The 16,522-nt window shown below is 55.8% G+C and overlaps 1 protein-coding gene across 1 annotated transcript in view; it reads right to left on the bottom strand.

The window, feature by feature from the left end:
- LGR6 (leucine rich repeat containing G protein-coupled receptor 6) overlaps window positions 1-16,522 on the bottom strand; it is a 130,129-nt gene that overhangs the window by 112,752 nt on the left and 855 nt on the right. The window lies entirely within an intron of this gene.

The following is a 16,522-nucleotide window of genomic DNA, read 5'->3' as shown; positions in this document are numbered from 1 at the left end:
GAGCTGGAGAGAGCTGCCGAGGACCCTCCCTACTGCAGGCTCAGCCCCCTCCTGCTCTTTAGCATCTCCTCCCCACGGAGCCAGGTAGGGGACTGGCCCTGGAGCTGCTCCACGTGAAGAAGAGAGGATCCCCCCACCCGCAAATTTTGCTCCAGCTCCCTGGCAGCTGCAGGACGTGGGAAACTGCCTGCTGGCAGAGATGTTGCTCCAGTTGAAAGCCCTGAGTGCCAGGTCTGCTCCCTCCCTTCTTAGATACGGATCAATGAAGGGATGACCCCAGCACCTGTGGCCCGATCTCCTGGGAGAAAAGCAGTGAAGTGCGTGGGGCACGTCTGGAGATCAGATGCCCTGCAGGTGACTCAGTGGCACTCCCTCTGCTCATGCACCAAAGCTTCACCTGTCCTGCCCAGACAAGTTGCACCAGCGTGAGCAACAGCTAAAAGCCGGCAATATCCCAAGATGACAATATTTGAGAGCCCAGTGCTGCTAGGATAAACCTGCAGGAAGCAGCCCTTTCTCAGGGAAAGGGTGGTGGGTGCTGTAAGAAATTCAGTGCATACGATGAAACGTGTTCCCTGGCATAGAGAAGACCAGCAAAGGGGAGCTACGGAGACCATGGAAAACTCTGGGTTCCTGAGGGCTACACTATTTCCAGCCCCACCACCCCAAAGGCCACAGGCAGACAGGCTCTGTTCACAGCTGCTGGATATGAACTGGGGAAGTCCCAGGCAGCACCCGGCCAAGGGAAGCTTAAACACCAGGTATGCAGCGAGGCTGTCGCTGCAGGTACCCTCAGGTGGCTGAGGTGTGGAGAAAAGGGTGCTCTGCTGCTCCCCGTACCTTCTGACCCCACAAACTCCTGCTGTGCTGGCCACAGCTGCCTCACTGGGCTAAGGATCCTGTGCCCATTACTCAGACCTGGTCTCCATGAAGGCTCCTTTCTGCATTTGGGGAGGATGTTGGACACTCAGTTTTCATGTTTCTATTCCCTGAATGTACCTGGTGCCTCTCACAGCTCTACATTGCAGGAGCCAAGCTATGGCTCTGCCCTGGGGAAGGGTTTCTGAGGTTTTCTTCCAGATGATGGTCACCTGGAAGGTCCAGCTGCCGTGGTCTGGCTCTCCATCAGGCCCAGATGTGCCAGGCTGACGACAGAGTGCTTGGAGTCTCCATCTGCTTGAGCTATGGGGCATCCCCAGTGCCTAACACAGGAATGTCACAGCTACTCCAGGGCAGAGACAGGCCTCCTCTCAGGTCTGCTGCATGGCTCAGGTGTATATCAATGCGTCTGCTAGTGCTGTGATTCCTGGAGGTCCTGATCTCACAGCAAAAATACCTGGAGCTCTACTTCAGGCTGTGGCGACCAGCAGTCCCAGCCCTGGAGGTCTGTGTCATCCCCCTGCCAAAAAAACTCAAAGCCATGGGCCACCAAAACCCTCAGAAGGTCAAATAATGGACCTGCAGGGTCTGGTGAAAGTTCAATCTGTAGCAGAGAGCAGGAGCAGCCAGGACAGCCCAAGGCACCTGTGAAGCTTTCTGATGACACCGAGTCTGACCTGAGACACAAAGCTTCCCAGCCATTCCCTCATAGCTGCCAGGCAGAAGAATGTGATAATTAGTCATTAATTATTGTCTGGAACTTGGGAAAAGGCATGGTACGTGTGGGCCCTGCCCTAGAAGGCTTGTGCTGCAACCAGCTGTGGGAAAGGAGCTGGAGCTACAAGATATAATAATCCCTTCCTGCCCTAAAGAGTTGTGAGGATCATGGTCAAGGAGGAGGTCACTTAACTGATGAACAACATCAAAGAGAGCTGGATGTGAAGTGAATGAACTGAACAAGTCAGAAGCAGACTTCTGTCCGCAGCTGCAACAATGAGCTAGGCCTTGACCTGGAGGAACCAGTCCAACAATGGGATGAAATAAAGGATGATTTAATCTGGACTCCAGTTCTGAAGCAGAACTGGTACCCTGGTTATGAAGAACTGCACTCCAATACGTTTTTTGTCTGTCTTTGACTCTTCTTCTTTCTTTTATGAGGTGGTTTTAGGAACTGACCTCTAGGGACACCACAGCAGGCGTTCCTGTGGGAGGCCGTGACCGTGAATTCATGCAGTGACAGCAGGAGCCGTGAGCGGAGCCTTGCCCTCCCCACCAGCCTCCAACAAGCTGCCAGAGAGAAATTAGGGACCGGCAAACCAATGGAGGTGTGAACTGATTCCGGCTGGGATTAAGTTAATTTTCGTTGTAGCAGACAGTGTGGTGCTGTGTTTTGGATTTGTGACTAAACCAGGTGTTGAAAACACACTGGTGTTTGCCTGTTGTGGAACAGTGCTTGCACAGTATTTTTTTCCCACTCTGTGCTCCCAGTAAGCAGGCTGGGGGTGTGCAAGAAGCTGGGAGGAAACAACAATGAGACAGCAGACCTGAACTGACCATATGGAACCACACTCAGCAATAAAAGATCAGGGCGAGAAGGAGGAAGAGGGAGCTTTTGTGGATATGCTGCTTGTTCGCCATTACACATGATGAAGCCCTCCTTTCCTGGAAATGTCTGGACATCTGCCTGCTGATGGGAAGTGGTGAATGGAGTCCTAACTTTGCCTTGTTTGTGTGTGTGTGTAGCTTTGCTTCACCGGTTAAATTCTTTATCTTGACCCACGAGTTTTCTCACTTTTGCCCTTTGACTCACCCCCCCATCCTGCTGGGTTGGCACTTAGCTGCTGTCCAGGGTCAACCCACTGCAAGGGAAGCTCAAATCCATTGCAACTCATCCAAGCTCTTGTGCTTTTCTCCAGATGGCAACACTGCAGCCACGGTGAGGACCGAGCCGTACTGCTTCCTGACCTCTGAGACATTCCAGACCAGACCATCTCATCCTTTTCCTTGGCCTGTAGCATGATGCCTCCTGAGGAGCCATTCAGCCACTCTGTTCTGCCCTTCCTCTTGAGACAACCTTGTTGGCTTGCTAAATCCCTAATCCTGGGCTGCCAGCGAAGAAGGGGCCCAGGACATAGTCAGAGGGTGAGTCTGTGCTCCCATCTGCTTCATCAGGCAGTAACTGCTACTCCTACACCCTCACAGATAGTTGTGGGCTCTATTACTGCCCCAAAACACTTGAGTTTCCTGCCTAATTTATCACAGTCTCTGAGCCAAGGCTTCATTTGCCAGCACCACTCGGAGTTGTGGTTTATCCTTCCTCTTTGAGACAAATCTTACTGTGGACCAATCCGTCAGCCAACACACTAAATAAATAACGTTCCTGTCCACACACAACACAGACCCCTGGGCCAGACACAGCTTCCTGCATTTCTTTGTACTTCGGAGGTAACTGAAGCGGTCCCTGGAGAAGGCACTGTGCTGGGTGAGAGAGATGGATAAATTGTTGGGAGCCCAGGGGATCGCTGCCTGGAGACATTTGGTTCCTCTTTCAGGAAACTGTAATGAGCAAGGAGCAAAATATGACAGTTGTTGACACTGTCAAATAGAGAACAGCATTTTTATCAGAATTGAAATTTGCTGGTGGTTTTCAGCCATTTTTGGCTGAAAATGATCTGTTTTCAGACTAAAGACTTCCCAAAATGAAACATTATGGCTGAAAGCTTTTGAAAAATGCTCCTTGGACTTTTGGCCTTTTCATGAGGAAATTTCAAAGACAGCAGCTGTGAAATCCCAGCCAGCAGAAACTGAGGATCCAACCCAAGGGATCCGTCTCGGTTTTGGGGACACATGGCAGACAGGCTCCTGCCGGTCTCCTGCCGACGAAGCCCATGCAGGCAGCCTTCCCTTGGGGCACCAGTGCTGGGGCTGGTGATACAGCCCAGCCATTTCTGACCCCTTTCCCAGCGGACTACAGATCCTGCCAGTATTTTCCCTCCCAGGAACCAGAAGAGCCTGGGTCCCTGTGGCTAGCAAGCATCCCGGCCCTGCCTCCCGAGACTGTGCATGATTTATAGGGGAAGACTCAGAGCATTTATGACAGCAGAGGAGGAGACCTTCCGCTCGCTGTTCGTGGCAGCTTGGATTCTTGGCCGAAAAGCCCAACCCAAGGTAAGAGACAAACGCCAGCAGAATTCCTCACCATGCTTCTGCCTTCTGAGGGCAACAAGACGCCTGCAGGCATTTGGGCTGCGGTGTTCTCCAGCCAAACCCAGCAGTGGCCCAGCAGGGGGTTAGGAGCTCCTCTGGTGGGACAGGCTGTGCGTCAGAGATGCCCAGAGCTGGCTTGTCCCAGCGAGATCTCTGCTGCCCCCAGTAACGAGCAGGTTTCCATTAGCTGCAGCAGACTCTATGGTGTCACCAGGAAGCCACAAGACATCAGAGCGTGACGGCTCTTGCCTTGCCTCATTCTCCAGTGGGTGGTCCCTGCGCACCAAGAAAAGCCTTTCTTCTGCTGTCAAGTGGGTAACGAGAGTCTTCCTGTCTCCAGCGCACATTGCCGCCGGAGCGCCTGTCTGCGTGGGTCACACTGCGGCGGCGGTGAATCACCGACGCTGGTTTGCCAGGGGAAAAGCTCCACTTACCAGAGCAACGGGGAAAGAGCAGGGCAGGGGGGCTGAGCCTGCCTGGCCCAGGCAGTGGGAGCTTAGCAAAGGTCAAACCACCGTGGTTGGACCCGATTTGCCATGGCCCCTGCGGTTCAGGTAGATGCCCTGCTCCTGCGCGTCGGATTTCACGAAGCACATGAAATAACAACATTGGAAGAATACAACAGTTCTCAGGAAGCCAGCATGTGTGGCATGCCTCGGTCAGAAAGCTTTGGGACAAACTGACAGGGAGAGGAGTGGATGAAGAAAGAACTCAACAGCGTACAGCGTGGGGATCCTTGCGTCCCAGAGCCCTGTATGCTCAGAGCCAAGGGGATCTGCCCAGGGATGCACAGAGGTGTCCTGTTTGCCAGGCTGGGGCACAGCAGCAGTCTCAGGCTCCACCGGAGGCACATCTGCTGCTTACAGTTCTTGCAAAGATTTTTGGCATTTATCTGACTGGGGAAATTCTTTTATGCCTGGAGGTTCAGGTGTCCAGGACAATGCCCTGCCCCAGGTGCACCCCTGAGATCTCAGGGCTGGCAATGATCTGCCTGTCTCTACTCAGCAGAGTTTTGCTTGACGGTGCTCTGCTGCATGGCTGTGCCCAAGTCCCCGTATCATGGCTGTGCTCTCCAAACAGCATCTACTCTGCAGGTGAGCTCTGGTTTGATCTGAATGTAGCATCTAGGATAAGCTTTTGGACATCTCTCAAAGAAGATGTTTCTTCTAAGGCTCTTGAGCTGATTCTGGAGACAAAGTGGCTCCAGTTGGCACTCCAGATCCACCTCTGCTCCTTCAAAGACCACAAAGCATCGTTATAACACTAAGGCTATATGAATGTTTCCTTGCAGGAGGGTTCAATTCCTCATTTTGTAGCTGGCAGACACAGCAACAGGTGAGAAGGAAACTCCTTTGCAAAGTGGCACCCCAGAGGGCTGCTGGCACACTTATTTCCTGCACCTCCACCGCTGGCATCTTACACACCCTTATGGGAAGAATCTGTCCAGGGGAAAGCTGCTAGATGGTTGCCCTGCTGCACGTTGTGCTGGGCACTGCAGTGCCTGATCAGTAAGAGATGCAGGCTGAAAGAGCCTGCAGATAAACAGATGAGACTATTTGCCATCAGATCTTAGAGACAACTGAAATGAGAGCTGCTCCAGGCTAAAACATGGAAATGCCTGCTGGGTCATGCCACACTGCAGGAAAACGGAGGCCAGGATGCCTGAAGCCCATCTCTGGGTGTATCAGAGCTCAATCTGTTCCCTGCCTTTTTCCAGGGACCAGGTGGGCTCAGGAGGTTTGATTCCCCCTGGAGCTCACCGGTGAGGTACCAGTGCCATGTCAGAGCTGGCAGGGACGAACCAAGGCCAGCATCACTACCCAGGGAAAGAGAAGCCTCATGCAGGGAGAAAATGGTTCTAGCCAAACTGCCCTTCCTGCTTCCACCTGCTTCCCATGCCTCTGGCTCAGCTCTTCTGCAGCACAGCTGAGCGCAGACCTACCTCTGCACTCTCCTAGATGATAGCCCCTGAAGCAGGAGAGCCAAGACCTTCTTCCAAAATCTTTGATCATTTGAAAAAAAAAAAAAAACAGCTGATTTTCCTTGGGCTTTCAAAGCTGATGGAAATCAGAGCAGACTAAATCCTCCCCCCACCTTCCCCAGGAGGGGCATCTGGAGCTGCATGCGAGGGTGAAATCTGACGCTTTGCAGAGCTGTGACACAGGGGGGAAAACCATCGTGGGGCTGTCATGGAGAGTCCCACTTCAGCGCCTGGCTTCACTTAAGTCCCTCCACGTTAACGAGATGTGAGTGCAGAACATGGCAGGAGAAACAACTTGAGGCTGATGGCAAAGGCTGCGCAGAGCCACAGACCCTACAAAAAATCAAAGCCGATCCCGGTCTTCCTTTGTGCTCTGCTCCCGGGCTGCTCAAGGAGAGGTGTGCTTGGTGGCTGGGGAGAGGATGACAAGCTGAGGATGCTGGCCGTGGGGTGCAGGACCAAAGAACACACAGCTCTCTGCTGCTCAGCGACACTGGGGCTTGGCTGCAGTTCCCAGCCCTACCCCTAAGCCCTGCTTGGAACCACCAGCTCCTTCGTCTCGCATGCCGGAGGGCTCATGCCCCAGGGCCTCATTTTGTGATGGCAGCATTCAGGGTGGCTCAGAAAGAATGCTGAAAAAGTCTGAAATGTGTGAAAAATGTCATTTAAATTTATTATTATTATTATTCGTTTTTCCTGCATAAACTGCTCTGGAATAGCTCCTCCTGCAGACACTCTTCTGACAGTCAGAGAAACGCACATTTGGGAATTAGGTCTGTATGCAGGACTCCTGCCATAAAAACCCCACAGCTGTCAGTGCAGGAGCCTCAGCAAGCTCTGCTCCCCCCATGTAGACAAAACCTAATTCCAGGCTGAAATTTCCTTAAGACACATCTCATATTTCAGGATCTGTTAGTATGACTTTCATCTCCAATCCACATATTGCAGCCCTATAATAATAATAATAGTAATAATAATAGTAATAATAATAGCAATAATAATAATACCTTCTGCATGTACATAGCACCTTTCATCCAAGGATCTAAGTCACAATTACAGCCCCACACATTCCTGTATATTACAGCCCTATAATTCTAAGACTGCTCAAGTATCCAGACTTCAAAGGGAATGTGGATTTCCCCTCCAGCCCAGTCACAATGCCCAACATGCTGGAGACGTTTCAAAGGTGTTTCGAAGGTGCCTTGGCAGTAGCTGGAGAGAGTCAGAAGAGCCAGGAGAGCTCTCTGGAGCCAAAAGAAGCCTTCGTGGAGTGTTTTCTCCCCTCTCCTGGCCACTTTCTGGTCCCCCTGGGAAGGCAGCGCAGCCCTGGGATGCGGAGGATGCTCCCACGAGCCGCGTGTCTGCACGGCGGGGGGAGAAGAGGAGGAAATGGGACCGAAAGGAAAAACAAGTCACGCACAGGCTCAGCTGGGTGACTTCCCAGGCCAGGCAGAACCCACAATGTTTCAATCAATGGGAAATCTGCAGAAAAATTACTCTCCGCTGGAAAGAAAAAGGAGGGGAGATGGTGGAAATTTTCATTGTAAGCTCTTATTTTAAAAGGGTTTAAAGATTTTGGAGTAGCCCGAAAATGAAACAGGGTATTTATTTATTTATTTATTTATTTATTTATTTATTTATTTGGGGGGGGGTATTAACAAAATGTTTCAGGGATACCCAAAGCAAACATGTTTTGTTTTGGTTTGGTTTAGGTTTAATTGCATGGGAAACCTGAAAAAAAAAAAAAAATCTGTTTAATCCAAGCCAATCTTTCCCCTCCTTTTCTGGTTTCCTCAAAGAGCTGAAATAGCTGTTATTTACCCCCATACGTTCAGGAAGGAGTACGCTGAGAGCGAGGTGGCTTCCTATAGAAAACACGAGATTAAAGAACTGGGGTTTACGGGAAGGCTGGCCAAGCTGCCGCTTCCCAGCTGGGTTCGGGAATCAGCTCACTTCCTCCGCGGAGCTCGCCGGTGCTGCCCACGAGCTGCTGAGGAGCCGCGGGATGCGGCGGCGGAGGAATGCCTGGGAGCTGCACCGGCTTGTGGCTGCCTCCGAGAGCGGGGGGCGGCGAGGTCAGCGGGCATGAAAGGCAGGCTACGAGTCCGAGTTCAGTATCGCCTTCCTTAGTGGCGTGACGGGGCGAATGTAAAGCTCGAGAGGTTTTTAATAAACTTCCAGAAGGGTGTTTTGAGCTCGAGAGGTCTGGACATGTGGCTGAAAAGCACTGGGGGTCTCTAGCTCTTCTGCAGCGCTTATGTAGTCGGTTGATCTCACAGGACGTTAGAGGAGGGTTCTTTATTAGTGTTTTAATGGGAGGGAGGCTGAAGTGCAGGGAGATGGGAGGGCTTGTTTGGGTAAACCACGGGGCTGGAAAAGAGCCCAGGTGTCTCATGCCACCCTCCAGCCCCCTGCCTCTCCCACCACAAGGGAGCCAAAGCTCCTGGGGCATCAGGCTGTCCCCAGGGGATGCAGTTGTGGCAGGCCTCGTCTAGGAGAAGCCCTTTCCACAGAGACAGTCAGTGGAAAGTCATCTGCTGGAAGAGGAGCGCCTCTACTTGTGGCTTTGCCAGGTGCCCAGAGCACCCCACGGAGGAGCCGGGCAGTTTTCACAATGAGCTCATCTCAAACACACCTCACTCCCCAGCATGGGCTGCGACACATTCCCTTTCCCCCTTCTTCCATAAATCAAGGCTTCCAGCATTCATGCTTTTGTCGCTAATAAATCCTCTGCTGTCTTACACCACATGGAAGAACAACACCACCGTAACTGGCAGGCGCTTCCCCGCGCGGGGCTGCAGCTGCAGCTGCCACCTGCAGCACACGAACCTCCTGCATTGGCCCTGAGCAGCCAAAAAGTGAGGGACAGCAAGGCTGCCACTAGGCTTGGTAAAGCTCATCAGTCCCCGGGACTCATTGCTGCAGGAAAACAGTGCAACAAATTCTCACCCGCTCCTGTAAATCAGCTCCTGTCCTGCGACACCTTCGGCTGCAGGTGGAGCAAACACCCCACACCTGACCCTAAGGGAATGTCCCTGTCCTTTGGTACCTGGGGCGTGTGCAGGTGACATCCCAGCATGGGGACAGCCCCTTGGGACAGTGTCTGAGGCAGCAGCCTGGGATGTGCCTCTGCACCTCGTTCTTCCCTTGGGAAATGCCGGCTGAGCGCTGCTGCCCCGGCCGCAGGCTGTTTGGCACGGTGCTGCCCGGGTGCCCAGGGGATGCTGTGGGGACCTGCCTGGGGTACAGAGGATGCTGCTGGGGAGTCGCTGCAGAAAGCAGGGTAAAGCAGAATGGCAGAGATTGTACCCTGCAAGTAGGATTTCTTCTCTTGTTCCCTGTGAGAAATAGGAGACAAATTTCTGCCTGAAAACGCAAAAGCCTTTCCTGCTGGTTTCACGCATGCTGTGATGAAAACTTGCTTTAATAAGGTTGAGAAGTGCCCAGATTTGGGAAATCTCTTGAAGCTGTCCCGTGTGGGATGCAATTACAGCCAGAGCCATCCTGACACGGGGTAGCATCCTGGGGAAGGTGGCTTGTGCCTTCACATCCCGCAGGACCGTCACACCTTGGCTTGGCTCACTGCAGGGCACTGCCTGGGCTGAGAGGTGGCACCGGGCAGGGAGAACGTCCCGGGGGCTCAGAGCCATGTTACGAAACTGTCTGACGAGGGTGGGGGGCACCCACTCCCTGTCCCTGTGTGTGCACCCCCTGCTCTCCCACCCTCGCTCAGCGGAGGAGCCAACATTTCCCCTCCACGCCCTGCCCCGCGGTGCCAGCACGCACAGCCCTGGCGGATGATGCGGTGCTCGGGCCTCACCTTCCCTTTGAATGAAGGGGAATGTTACTAATTGGTGCCCCACGGGGATATCGAGTGCTGGAAACTATTCTGTCTCCCCAGGGTCTCTTTGTAGTGGGACCCGTGGTTGCTCTCAGTAAGAGAGAACAGGTCCCTCGAGCAGGTCCTACCTTACAGGTGTGTCTGGCTTGTTCCACTCCCATGGGGGCTGCTTTTCATTTCCAAGTCCTTCAAAGAGGTTTAAACAGCTCCAGGAAGGACGGCAAACAAGGCAAACGGGGATGGAGAGCTGCTGGTGCCTGGGGAGGCTCCTTGTCCCTTGGAGGGGGGAGGCTGGAGGGCTGCCCTCCCTCACCACTGGCAGCAGAGCCTGTGCTGGTGGCTCAGGAGAGGGCTGTGCATTACCTCCTCCTGGCTCCTTGGCACATCCCTGTGAGCTTGGAGGCACTGCCTGGGCTTCCCCGTGTCCTCCCCTTGCCCCCCACCACAGGCACAGCACCTGCCTCCCCTCGGGTGGGCTCTGCTCTGGCTTGGCTGCAGCACGAGGTGCTTGCTCTTCCTCGGGAAGGCTGCTCCTGATCCATTTCAGCTCCTGCCAACCTCAGCTCCTTCCCCGGGACCTCAGGCTCCTCCCAGCCATGACAATCCTCCCCTCTTCCTTCCCACAGGTTTCAGAGCATCGCAGTGGGGATCCCTGCTCTTGGAGCTCCCCACGGGCTCCTGGGCTGCCTGCAGTGTTGCACGAAGGCAGCTCGCCTTCCCATTTCAAGCTCCCTGAGCAGCCTCGCCCACCTCAGATACCTTCTGAGCTGTCTGAGAGCAGCCAAGAGGAAGGCCGTCTGTCTGTCCGTCTGTCCATCCACTCCTGGGCTGCTGGCTCGCTGAGACCCAGCCCAGCATCTCCACGGATGGACCCGGGGCAGCTCCTTGGGGCAGAGGAGGCATTTTGGCACCCGTGACTGAGGTGCCTGCACCGAAGGGTGGCTGCAAGCACCTGCCTGGTGCTGGCAGAGGATGCTCCCTGCTTGGAGGGGGTGCCGGGGGTCCCGCAGCCCCGCCGCAGCCCCCTGGGAAGTGCCGTGCTTCCCTCTCCCTCCTCCACCCTCCTGCTGCTCCCTGACCCAGGCAGGTGCAGGGGGGGAGAAGCATTTGCAGCTCCTTCGCTGCCTTTTGGCACCAGAGCCTCTGCCAGAATCAAAGAGCTTTTCAAAGAAAACCCTAAACTCCTTTAATCGCCAGCTAGAGCTCCTCCCGCACAGATCTAAGGGCCATGAGCTCAGTGTTTTCATTGCCCTGGGCAGATTTATGAGCTTATTCTTCAAGGAAAGGAGGGAGAGAGGGAAGGCTGTGGCATATTGCTTAGCCTGGGGGGCGGGCAGGGAGGAGCAGGGGGGGGCGGATGGAGGAGGACGGTTGCAGTGGAAGTGCACGACGACGATGCTGCAGAAAACCCGGCTCTGCTGTGCCCGGTGCACATGGCTCCATGGGGAAGCTCCAGGGGCTTGGTGAGGACCAAAGGGCCGAGGCTGAACCCGGAGCACACAGAGGGCAAGTGGCAGCTCCTGCCAGCCAGGGTCTCCACACGGAGCTGCCAGCTGGAAGGGAGCGTGGGGACACGGGGACCTGCCACATCCCGTCCTCGCTGGATGCCACCGATGGGAGCAGCGGTGGAGGATCCCCCAAAGCCTGCACAGGAGGCGCTGGGCTCCTGCCGTCCCGGCCAGCCTGCCCTGCTGCAGTTTGCAGGGTGGAAATGTTGGGAGGAGGCAGCTGGGATTTACAAGTGGCTGTCCAGCCCAGAGCACAGCCACGGCCCCGTGCAGGTTTGCTCTAACCGTGGCGCCGTGCTGCCCTCCCCGCTGCGCTCCTCGTCCGTACACCTGCTCCCTGCTTGCCAGGGAGCGCAGAGCTCACTGCCGGCTCCGGAGCAAGTGCAGCAAAGGCCTGGCTGCTGCCTCTCCTGCAGGGACCTGGGTACCAGCTGCTGGCTTTAGGATGGGGCAGATCCTTCCTGCCACCTCCCGCAGCCCTCCTCAGAGAGCGCCCCACCAGCAAGTGGACATCTGCTCACACCCGGTGCCCCGGACACCCTGCTGCCTCCTCCAAACCCCCCCATGGGATGCCTCCTTCCATTCGAACTGAAAGTTTGGGAAGGACTCGGCCAGCACCTGCAGTACCGAAGCCACAGCCCGCCACCCTGTCACTTGCAGCCTTGCTTCTGGTAGCTGGAAGCATTTTGGGGCTGCAGCCCTTGTTTGAGGATCAGCTGCTCTCTGGAGAGCTCAATGTCCAGTGAATCCCAACAGCCCGGGGTAGCTGCAGCTTTGCAGGAGACCACTGCAGGACCCAAACTTTTCTAGCTCATGGTATCGGGGTTCAAGGGAGCAGAGCCTATGACAGAGGAGGCTGGGAGATGGGGAGGAGGAGGGAGGACACGGAGAGCTGCCGAAAACCTGAAAGTTTCCACCTCATTGGAAATTCAGAGACTTCAGGAGTTCATTAGCCCTTAGATCATCGCCGTGGCCACCAGGACCAGGGGTGGCTTTGGAAATGCCCAGAAAGGGGGTGTCTGGGCTTGGTGCTCTTGGCATTTTCAGCAGCTCCCTCTGTTCCCCTAGGGAGTGTGCCAGTCACCTCCTTTGTTGCTTGTCTTGCTCCAGCATCACATGTGGCTCTGGAAAACCTGCTCCCCCACCCGCTCACAGTTTTGGGCTGCTTAGAAAATGGAAATACCAGGCAAAAGGCACCTTCTGCTCGCTCCTTCCCTGCGCTGGTGCTGTGCGAGTGGGGAAGAGGCTGCCCAGCTTCATGTCGGAGCATCCCTGGCTTGGCTCTGTGCAGCTCGTGGTGCCAGAGGGCAGCACAGGGAGCAGAGGGGCCCTGCCCCAGGGCTCCCAGGGGGCTGCTAAATTCCAGGCAAAGCCTTAAAATGTCTCTGCAAGGTGAGAACGGGGCTGAGAGCTCCTGGCCCCGTTCCCCTTGGAAGCTTTCTGTCCAGGCAGCCTCCTCAGGTGCCTGGGGATGGCAGGGAGGAGCCGTCCCCAAACCCTGCTGGGACAGCCGTGGTCTGACAACCCCGTCAGGCTGTCCCGTGCCCCAGGTCCTCGCTTGCATGCCATGAGCTGCCTGCTTCACTGCGGGGTGTGCACTGGCCATAGGGGAAACTGAGGAAGGACGTGACTGTCAGTGTGGTTCTGGGGATGGGGAGTTCCCAGACCAGTGTCACAAGCTGGGTCTGTTGAGAAGGGCTTTGGATCTGTGTCCTCCTACCTAAGACATTTCCTGGTTCTGGGCAATCCTTCCAGCTCCTCCCCGTGTCCCCATCATCTGGGCTGAGGACAGGGTGCTGGGGCTGGGTCCTGTCCCAGGCACACGCCTGCTGCTTGGCCTGGATGTGTGCTCACTGCCGGGCCCGCTGAACCCAAACGTGTGATCGTGACATTTCTGCCATCGCCTTTCCACTTGTGGGCACTGCTGAGGGTGTCCTGCATTGGTCTTACAGGCACTCCATTTCTCTGAGCTCCCCTGTTTGCTGCCAGGCATGGCTGGACACTCCACTGTGTCCCTAGGATGGACCTGGCTGGAACCAGCAACGGCACCGTTTGGTTTGGTGAGGAAGGAGCAGCTTCAGCAAGCTGAGGGGATCCCTTCACCCCCCAGCATTGCCTCCAGTCCCTCTCACCAGGGGCTGCAAGGGGGCAGAGGGGACCAGGATGCCATCCCAGGGGACCAGGATGCCATCCCAGGGGACAAGATGCCATCCCAGGGCCATGGGGCCACGCTGTGCTGAGCACCTTCACCCAGCCGAGCCCCGTGCCCAGCAGCAGGTGAGAGGCACAGGGACAGCCCCATACCCAGAGGCCAACTTCCCCCAGCCCATGCGACGTTCCCCTCGCAGCTCCAGCCTCCTGTGCTCTTGGCTTGCTGCTGTCCTCCCTGAGATCCCCCACCAGCCCCAGAAGCGACTCCCCTACGCACGGTGCTGCCCACGGCGGGCAGAGCTGTGATATTTGGCACGCTGCTGCCAGGACGTGCTGACACGCCAGCTAAAGCTCTGCTCTCCTCCCTGAATAGCTCAGCTCTTTTGGGTCGATGCAGCCTGCAGGGTCTCTGGCTGTAGCTGAATAGGACGGTGCTGAACCTCAGCATTTCGTGGCCAGGCAAAGACCCAGTTCACCCCCCAAAGCTCGTCATGTCCTGAGGATGTCGTCAGCAGCCCCCAGGTGATGAGGCAGAGGGGATGGTCTGTGCTGCTACAGCAAAATGGGCGGCTGCAGCTAGAGAAAGCCCTGAGCAACACAGACCAGCCCATGGGTTCCTCTCACCTAACAGAGCCGAGCCCCAGCTGGGCTGGCTGCCTGGGCTCTCTGGGGCTGCAAGAAGTCACCAGCGTACCCAGGTGCCTCCTGGAAAGGTCCCCCTGGGAAGAGGCGACCTGCTTCTCTCCCATCACCCTGACCACAGCTGCGAGCTCACCACTGAGCCCTCCCGTGGAAAAGTTTGGGTTTGGGTGGCTGATCCCACCTGGAGGATCCCAGGCTCAGGCACAGGGAGGTGCCCGAATGAGCAAGGACAGGGTTTTTGGAGAGAGACAGGCACCGCGGAGACACAGCGCTGTCAGGACAGGGCATGAACGCGAGCTCATTAGTGGCGAGGCAGCGTCTAATCAGAGGTTATTACCTTTTATTTTGCACCCGAGGGAGCCCTGCTCTTTACAGAAAGGAGTACCCACAGTTTGCTTAGAAGGCAGGGCACGGAGCAAAGGAGCTGTAAAAGCCGTGGGTGCAGCTGCCCTCCTGCTCCGGGTTCCTCCTTGACATTACAGGGCTTGCTTTTCAGCACTTGCAGCTCTCCAAAAAATCTAAGCATTCCTTTACATATCTGAGTGTGGATTTACCACCTGAATTTACATGAAGGGCTTAGATCTCTCTTGAAGACCCACAGTTCCAACAAAACTTATGCGAATTTGCTTTGAAAAACCAGCCCTGGCTGCACACCTTGTAACCGAGAAACTAGCCTTACGTGACTTGCTGAAGGTAACCCCAGAAGGCAGTGACAAGCAGGGAGAAAACCCAGTTCCGTTCTCCCAACAACTCCCAGAACATCCTGCCTTCCTCCCTCCTCTGCACCTTCTCGGCTCTTAATTCACAGGCGCTGCTTAAATCCCGCAGCGAACGTGCTGTGGCTCCCCAAAAAGCCCCAGCCCTGAGGGGAGGAGGAGAACCCTGCCCCCTCCGCCACCTCCCTGGCTGGATCCCACGGGTTTTGTCCTTGCAGCCCCCGCTTTCCCTGCAAGGTGCCGGGCTGGGGAGGCTGCACGGCTGGTGCACCTCCGGCAAACCGCTGTCATTGGCGCCACCCTGTGCGCGAAGCTGGCGGAGGTGCTGCTGCTGGTGCCTGCTGCTGGGCTGCCCCAAAGCCCAGCTCCCAGACCTCTGACAAAAGCCGAGAGCATCTTTAAGCGCCTGCCCGCTGCCACCCTGCACAAGGGGTCTGTACCCTCGTGCATCCCTGCTCTGATGCTGTGCTCAGGGTAAATGTGGTGAGGAGAGCAGCTTAGCTCCAGCTGGCCCTCGGTTCGTGCTCCGGGGGCTCCCAGGCTGCTGGGGCTCATCTCTCTGCGGAGATGGGGGCACCACGGCCGCGGGGAGTCGGGTCTGCAAACTGGGAGCAGGTTCCTGTCGTGGCTGTGGTTTGTCCTCGCAGGACAAACCTGCAAAGCTCTGCAGCCTCCCCGGCTTACAGCCCACATGTTGTCGGCCACCAGGACATGCTCAAGAGCTGCGGTGACTTTTCACTTGGAGGCAGCTGGCTCCAGGTTTAGCCCCAGGGGCTGTGCAGTGCAATACCTCTACGCAGCGCACACCGCGTGTGACAAGTGCTCCGTGGTTTGCACTCCCACGGAAACGCAGCTTGCATTGCACGGCTCTCTCATCTTTCATGCTCTCCGGTGAAAATCATCCTGTCCTATTTCTTTCTCAGCTGGCCCAGCACAGTACATAAAGCGATGTCCTCAGGCAAGCAGGACGGGCAAAGCTCTTATCCAGCCATGGCAGCTTTGACCTGGCTTTGCAAAGCCCTTCCCGAACCTCTTAGGGTGCTTGGCTTTACCAGCAAAGTAACTGCACCCCAGGATGAGCCAGGAACATCAGAGCCACACGGTCTGCACACCACGCGTGGACACTCGCCCCTTCTCAGCACAACAAGCACAAACCCAGCACTGCCTGGGGACTACAGGTTGTCCTGCATGATCTGCTACACGCGGCAGCTGCTTCGCTGCATCCCTGGCTGGGAAAGGCAAGGAAGGACCTCAGCAGCCTGCTGCTGCGCAGCTGAGGACAGTGCTGCTGCCCTTTCTGCTCAGCAAATGGCCAAGCATCCTCCCCAGGGCATGCCAGGGCCAACCTGTCTCCATGAGACAGATGGATTTCTTCTCCTGGTCGAAGCCTGGGATCGTCCTGGGGAGTCCCTTGCTCGCCCTGGGGATATCCTCAGCCTGATGGCACCACCGAGACCATTGCTGGGGCTAGAAAGGGACCCACCAGTCCCTGTGGTAGTGTAACCCTTTGGGGTATTAATACCAGAGAGGATGGGAAGCATTCAGACAATTAGGAACTTTTAATTCAAACCAGAGAGGGGGGAAGAAATAAAAAAAC

This window comes from Oxyura jamaicensis, chromosome 26 (genome assembly GCF_011077185.1).
Source record: "Oxyura jamaicensis isolate SHBP4307 breed ruddy duck chromosome 26, BPBGC_Ojam_1.0, whole genome shotgun sequence".
NCBI lineage: Eukaryota > Metazoa > Chordata > Aves > Anseriformes > Anatidae > Oxyura > Oxyura jamaicensis.
The sequence above is the reverse complement of the archived record's forward strand: the minus strand, read 5'-3'. Positions and strand labels throughout refer to the sequence as shown.